Source organism: Lathyrus oleraceus, chromosome 6 (assembly GCF_024323335.1).
Source record: "Lathyrus oleraceus cultivar Zhongwan6 chromosome 6, CAAS_Psat_ZW6_1.0, whole genome shotgun sequence".
Lineage (NCBI taxonomy): Eukaryota > Viridiplantae > Streptophyta > Magnoliopsida > Fabales > Fabaceae > Lathyrus > Lathyrus oleraceus.
Genome location: NC_066584.1, coordinates 174,779,977 through 174,788,114, shown reverse-complemented (window position 1 = coordinate 174,788,114; position 8,138 = coordinate 174,779,977). Strand labels below are relative to the sequence as shown.

General features: G+C 40.3%; 1 pseudogene; it reads left to right on the top strand.

The window, feature by feature from the left end:
• The first annotated feature begins 2,226 nt into the window (after nucleotides 1-2,226).
• LOC127094614 (uncharacterized) lies at nucleotides 2,227-3,565 on the top strand (annotated as a pseudogene).
• Nucleotides 3,566-8,138: the final 4,573 nt, after the last annotated feature.

The following is an 8,138-nucleotide window of genomic DNA, read 5'->3' as shown; positions in this document are numbered from 1 at the left end:
TTTTTAGGTTAAGTTTTCTCCCTTGGATAACAAAAGACCTTAAGGCTTTTGGACCAATCAATTCACCAACTCATTTTTGAGATTTTTACCCCGAACTACGAGGTTTTGATCCTAATCTTTTAAGATGGTACGTAGGCAATGGGTTTATCCATCCAAACACAAAATGTAAATAACTTGTATATTCTCTTCTCATCTCTTCAATCATGTTTGCACAAACAAATTTTCACAAAATACCAACCTTACAACAAATGTGAAAAAGGCTCCCTAGGAGTACCTAGGATGTTTTGGGTGCTTAAAACCTTCCCATTGCATAACCAACCCCCTTACCCCGATCTCTGACATTTTTACTAGTTTTTGATTCGATAAAACTTTTAGGTTTTTGTTCGCTTTCTAACCATTCCTTTGGATAAATAGAAGTGCGATGGCGACTCGACTTGTATGGCTTACCTTGGATTTAATTAATATCTCTAATAGTAACGAATACCCCGCTACAATGATCATTCATATAATGCACACAAGCAAAACCCAAATCATGCATATCCCGAAGTGCTTGATGCTCATTTGCATAATCGCAGGTATCATTGTTGATTTTTATCCCTTGACCTCTAAGACAAGTTGTTACTGGCGTCGTTTGTTAAGTCTGGTTGTTCCCAGTATCTTTGACCAAATCTAGTTGTATTTGGTATCTCTTTAAATCTGGTTGTCACCAACATCTTTTGTTAAGTCCAGTTGTAACTGGCGTTCTGTCTCTAAATCCAGTTGTGACTGGTTTCTTTTAAAGTCTGGTTATAACCAACATTGTCTGCAAGTCCAATTGTTATTGGCATGACCTGTTCAGTCCAATCGTAACTGGCACTCGAATGTTAAAATCCATTTGTAAATGGTATGATAAGTCTGGCTGTAACCAGCATTGTCTGCAAGTCCAATTGTTATTGGCATGACCTGTTAAGTCCAGTCATAACTGGCACTCGAATGTTAAAATCCATTTGCAAATGGTATGATAAATCTGGTTGTCACCAGCATTTGTTTGCAAGTCCAATTGTTATTGGCATTACCTGTTAAGATCAGTTGTTACTGACACCGTTTGTTAAGTCTGGTTGTCACCATCGTCTTTGAGCAAATCCAGTTGTAACTGGTATCATTTTAAAGTCTGGTCGTCACCAGCATCTGTCAAATCCAGTTGTAACTGGTATCCTTTTAAAGTCTGGTTGTCACCAGCATCTGCCAATCCATTTGTAAATGGTATCTTTAAGTTTGGTCGTTACCAGCACCCTTGAAGTCCAGTTCTAACCGACACCAATCCATTGGAGGTTGTTTGTGATTTATGTTTATGGTGTAAATCCAATTGTTGTTGGCACCTACAGAGAGTTTTCTATCTTGTTGACTCTGATCTCCTAGAAAGTTGTCATTCTGACTCTTTCATTGACAGTAATTTCCAAAAAAATTGATCGGATGATTTTCTTGTAAGAAATCTCCAGATTTGTCAAGAATGTTCAAGTTGTCATCAGGTCATGTATGAACTTGTTGATATATTCTCTTTGATTTTTCTGATGTTGTTAGGTCATGTCTGAACCTGCTGTCAGAACTTCTTGATATTCCCCAACATTTTCAGGTCATGTATGAACCTGTTGTTGAGCCCGTATTCCAGTATTACCAGGTCATGTATGAACCTGTTTTGAAGAACCTTTTTCTTTGATTATTCCAGTGTTGTCAGGTCATGTATGAACCTGTTGTAGAAATTTTTCTTATTCGAATCGTTAGTAAGTCATGTGTGAACTCACTGAAGAAATATCTTGTATTCTAAGTGTCGTTTATCAAATTACACTTTGAGTCCTCCCCAGTGTGTGTCTGACTCTCCAGCAGGATTGTTATCCCCAGCGGTTTGTTTTACCCTATTGTGTCTGTTTCTTTGTGGGCCATCAGCGTTCCCCACAGATTGGTCTGTCTAATAGCATCTCCTGTTAAGGATTCATCGAATCCCTAACAAATAAATGCAGAAATAAAGAATCCTTCACCCATGCATATCATATCATAGCATTTGCACTTTTCAGGATCAAAATCTAGGTCCACATGGTATTTAATCATCCCCCACTGCGATCCAATGAAGAGGTGCCGCTTCATTTTTCTCTGGTTGAGGATGCTTAAATAGGGGCAACTGTCATACCCTGATTTTGGCCCTGAAAACTTTTCCCAATCGCTCACTCGCTCACTCTTCAAATCCTGTCGTGCGGCCGAATCGCCATCACCACAACGATTAGGGTTTCTCTCACCTTTCTTCTTTTTATCTCGCTAACCAATCTCGTTTATTCGATTTACGAAGATCAAGTTGTTCTCATGGATTGGCACCAACAGTATATCGGGGAGATAAAACATGTTGTGGTTCATGCTCAAAAGACTGGGCGAAAGCGTGTTTTAGTTTCCACTGAAGAGAATGTTGTGGCTTCACTCGACCTTTGCCATGGAGAGATTTTTTTGGAGGCATGTTCTTGGCACCAATGATGTTGTTGATGGAATTGGCATTTCCCTTGGAAGATATGTCATTACTCTTTCCTCTAGTGGAAGTATTTTGAGAGCATGGAAGTTACCTGATAGGCAGATGATTTGGGGAAGTCTTCCCTTCAGGGATCAAAGGAATCAAAGTCAATATTAAACATTCCAAAAAATTTAAAAGCTGACAAAGATGATTTGATTTTTGTTTATGGTAAAGGGCATCTCCATGCTATTTCTAGCATAGGCGGTGAAATTCTCTGGAGGAAAGATCTTGCCAGTGACAACATTGAAGTTAACCATATTGTTCAGTCTCTTGAAGTGATTTATGTAGCTGCCTTTGTTGGCTCTTCAACGTTTTACATGTATGATTTGAATACTAAGAATGGAGAGTTGTTAATCGTATAGCACTTCGCTTTGGAACTTTTGGGGAATCATTATCAATCTTAGGTGATAAGTTTAAGCAAATTCTAGACCTCGATAAGGATTTGTCTGGACGGGCAGTAATACTACCATTAAGGCTTCTAGGACTGTTCACATCAAAAATCAATTCCAATGTTCTTTTAATTTAAAATCAATTCCAATGTTCTTTTAATTAAAAATCAATTTCATGCTCTTTTAACTAAAAATCAATTCCAATGTTCTTTTAAATCAATTCCAATGTTCTTCACATTAAAAATCAATTCCAATGCTTCTTTTCATTAAAATTACAAATAAAAGTGAGTTGGTGCTGGTGGACAAAATTGATAATACAACAACTTTTAGCAATGCCCTGTCAATTTTAGAGAGTCAACATGTTTTTGCATTTGTTCAAAACAAAGACATTAAAATTCACCCATCTGTAAAGGATGTTAATGATTGGAATGGTGGCTTGCTAAAGGAAGACTTGGTAGTGGACATCAAAGAGCTTCCTCCACACCGACTGGCTGAAATAAGAAGATTCTTTGAGGACTATAAGAAGAATGAGAACAAAAAAGTCGATGTTAATGATTTTCTACCAGGCAGGTCTGCCATTGATTCCATCAAGTACTCCATGGACCTCCACGCTTCCTACATAGTTAAGAGCTCAAAGAAGTGAGTTACTTAGAAACCGATTATCCAATTGCAATGATCTCTAAATTATCATACAAATGTGAATAAAATTCCATACCCGATGTCATTTCTGTGTCTTTATGTCATGACACTTGTGCTTCTCTTCCTCTGGTACAAGCACAACCATCAGTCAAGTTCAACTATGCTTCAGCCCCAACTGAAACATCAGGAACATCAGATGCTGCAGAATCAACAGTACAAACAACAATATCAGCAACAAGGACAATTGATGCTGAGGCAGCAACTCCTACCGCAGCGACAGTAGCTACACCAGCCAGGAAAGCAACAGCTGTCAGTACAGTCTCAGATTAACCAAATAAATGATATAAATGATATGAAAATGCGATAAGGAATAGGTGTTAAGTCAGGGGTATTTCAGCATTATATTAACTTAGGCCAAAACTCTGCTTATTCCCATCAACAGTCAAAACAAGGGAGTCCATTTCAGGTTGCTTCACCCCAACTCTTTCAGGCTGCGTCTCCTCAAATTCCACAACACTCATCTCCCAAAGTTGATCAGCAAACTCAACAACAGTCTCTAGCAAAAGTTGCAACTCCTCTTCAATCTTCTAACTCACCTTTTGGGCTCCCTACTCCTTCCCCTCCCATGGCTCCATCTCCTATGCTAGTGGATTCTGAGAAGCCCATTCCTGGTGTTTCATCATCAAGTGCTGCCAATGTTGGACATCATACAGGGGGTGCAGCAACACCAGCTCAATCCCTTGCCATTGGGACTCTGGGGATATCAGCCTCTCCTTTATTGGCAGAATTCAGTGGTCCAGATTGTGCATATTTTAATACTTTGGCAGCTACTTCTGGGAAGTCAACTGCAGATCATCCTATTGATCGTCTAATAAGAGCAGTGAAATCAATGTCAACTGAAACATTAACCGCTGTTGTCAATGATATCAGTTCAGTTGTCAGCATAAGTGATAGGATAACAGGATTAACTCCCGGTAATGGATCCAGAACAACTGTTGGCGAGGATTTGGTTTCCATGACTAAATGTCATCTTCAGGCTACAAATTTTATCACTTGAGATGGTACTAATGGAATCAGGAAGATAAAGTTCTATATGAGTGCTAGACCGTTGAATGTTAAGTCATCTGTTGTACCCGTGAGCAAGAATGATAGTATAACGCAGTATAACGCAGTTATCTGCTTCAGTGGCTCTCAGCCCATCTTTAAAATCTCATTATGCTTCACTACAGCACATCACCCATTTCCTCTGCTGTTGCAAGCACCAAATCGAGTTTCTAAGCATAATGAGTGTCGCAACCTAAAAAAGGAATGCGAAAAAACAACTGGCGAAAAAAGCAATGACAGAAGAGTCGCCACCGTGCGTTATTTATCCCAAAGGAGGGAAAGGAAACGCTCGAAGTAAACCGGGAAAAAGGAAAGGAAAAGACAAGGTCTCGCAACCAAATCTTGGGTTCGAGAGTCGATTATGCAAAGGGAAGGTATTAGCACCCCTACGCATCCGTAGTACTCTACGGGATCCACTCTTGTTGTTCTTGTCAAAAGGGTGTGGGTTTATCTAATGTACTATTTACTAAAAGAGGGGCTAAAAGAAAATGACTCGCGCGGATGTCGCATCCACTGCATACGTATCTCATATGAATATGAGAATCAGAGTCTTCGTAGCTCGGCTACCTATGGGTTAAAGAGGAGTGTGCTCGCTAAGACATCGCGTCTTATGCCTACGTATCTCATCTGAATATGAGAATCAGAGCAAGCCGTAGTTCGGCTAACCTATTTTTGTTTGTGTTTTTTAGATGAACGACGTTACTATGCAATCTACCGGATGCTCGACCTTTGGAGACTTACTCGTCTGTAGTAGAAGGAGTTAACGTGTTCTTAGGAGAAGAAAAATCAATGAGTTTGTTTGTGTTTTAGGAATGCTCGTGTAAAAAAGGAAGTCCTAGATGAAGGAATCGTGCTACCTTAATTGTCATGCAAACGAGAGACTATACGAAGCCTAGCAATCCTATGGGGAGACGATCACACCATACAAAACAAACATGCATAAAGTAAACACGCCAACAAGGGGGCTTAAACATACATGGGTAGGGCTTTAGTCAAGAGGGGTCATATCAACCTCGACAAACAAGCCGTGGAAAGGTAATCAAATGGGCTCTTAACCACTGACACTGAGCGTCAGGGTGAGCAGATCAAAAAGGGTAATGAGGATAAGACCTCATAGCTCTTAACCCTGGACAGGGTGAGCTCATGACAAAAATGTGGGGATTCAGAAAGGTGGAACCCTCTCCACTGACTGACCAGACAAAAGATCTTGGGCTTTTATTCTGAAGCATCGACACGTAGTGCGAGCATAAAGAATGACACACTGAATAACGGGGGATTGGCTACTAATCCCTTTTATCCGTCAATTTCCTCTTCATGGAGGTCTTTAGCACTGGTGCCTCTTCTTGGAGGTCTTTGGGCACAAAAGTAAACATATAAAAACATTGCCTCCTATCGAGGTCTTCCAGCTAAGAAAGCGGTAAAATGCGGGGAAGATAAAGGGATCAAGAGATCTACCACACGGATAAAAATCCGAAGTAATAACAACTAAAGAAGCAAAAAACCCGGTGACCTCTCAAGCTGGCACCATCAAAGAAAACAGGTCAGCAAGGTAATCAGAATAAATCTCCAGATGGTATCCCGCAAATAAAGTGGAATACCAAGCAAGCTATCTCTTCAAGAGTCATGCGAGCCCTCACAAAAACTCAACAAACAGGTTAGAATAACAATATGAGGTGCGATCAAGAGTTGCACCAAATCAGAATGTAACCACATGAATCATGCCATTAAAATTCACAAAAAGCTCACAAGAAGCAACCAAGGGTAGGAGGCCTAAACCTCTTATCAAACAAATGCATCAAAAGGGTATCAAAATTCAAAGTCAGGGGGTAAGGATCCACACATCAAGACGTGACATATATACTAAAACATGTGCCCGGAGGCAATAGAAAGCATGTCATAACAAACACAAAACAGATCAGAGAGCAAAAGGCAGCTACTGTCGCGATCGCTACTGCATCGCTTAGCGAAGGCTTAGCGAAGCTTCGCTGCAGGCTCGTCTAGCGAAGGTGCTAGCGAGTGCCTGCGGGTTCTGGATTTTTCTCTGATAACAGTATGATTTCAGAAATTAGGTGATCAAACATTCAAGGCATTGTTCTACATATTCATGCATAGCTAAACCCACATGTGAAACCTAACGATACCCACTCTTCCAAATTCACCCATAATACCTCATACATTCAGAAAATTCAAATTGAAAGCATAGAGTAATGGAAATAGGGCAACCTGATTGGAGAGATCGAATGAAATTGAATTGCCCGGTTGGGTTTGCAGAACAATCTTAGGGTTTATATGAGATGGAATTGGTAGAGGTGATCCCTTCAGTCTCTGGAGGCTGCTCTGAATTAGTTAGAATCTCTCTCCTTTTTTCTTCTAGGGTAACAGGAATAAAAAAATAGGGTTTGGCTCAATGAAATTTTCAGAATTTATACTCTGATTTTCGTGGCTTTGTGGGCTCAAATGAGAGAGTCCAGGTCCAAAATCCTTTCTATTATATTTTTTTATTTTCAAAATGCGTAGGCTTCGCCTAGCGAAGGATTTGCTCGCCTAGCGAGCATGATAGTTCAGACTCTGGTGGCTCGCTAGGCGAACCATTCTCCTCGCCTAGCGAGCATGACAGTTCAAGTCATCTTTCCAAATTTGTAACTTGTGCGCTGGACCTTTGTTCCTTCAAGAGTAGTATGTCGAATGATGAATAGACCCCATTTAAACATGTTGGAAGTAACTCAAGTCATCCTCTAGCCATTTGACCTTCAGTAGACCAAAGTTGACCAGAGGTAATTCAGATGAACTTTGCTGAAATGCAATATGAAATGTTAAATGACCTAAAATGAATGCATGAATGAGGGGGGCAAATTTGAGGTGCTACAGCTGCCCCTATTCAATCAACTGTGAACCTGAACGGATGAAAGCAACGGCTATCAGAGTTTCAAGGTAAACAGGGATTGAATACCAAAAGAACCGGAGAATTTGCACTCTGTAGGTGACGAATCAAAGAAAGCGGGGCCATTTACCGATGGCGGCTTCGAAACAGATTGATATGTACCGATATCAAAGAATGCGAGGCCATTTACCGATGGCGGCTTCAAAACAGATTTGATATTTACCGATATCAAAGAAAGCGAGGCCATTTACCGATGGCGGCTTCAAAACAGATTGATATGTACCGATATCAAAGAAAGCGAGGCCATTTACCGATGGCGGCTTCAAAACAGATTTGATATTTACCGATATCAAAGAAAGCGAGGCCATTTACCGATGGCGGCTTCAAAATAGATTTGATATTTACCAATATCAAAGAAAGCGAGGCCATTTACCGATGGCAGCTTCACTGGGGAGGAACTCGATGTTTACCGACGTCGAACAATGATATTTATAAGTGAAACAAGACCAGACATTTACCGATGACTGGGAAGGAACTCAATGTTTACCGACATCGAACAAAGACATTTAAAAGTGAAACAAGACCAGACATT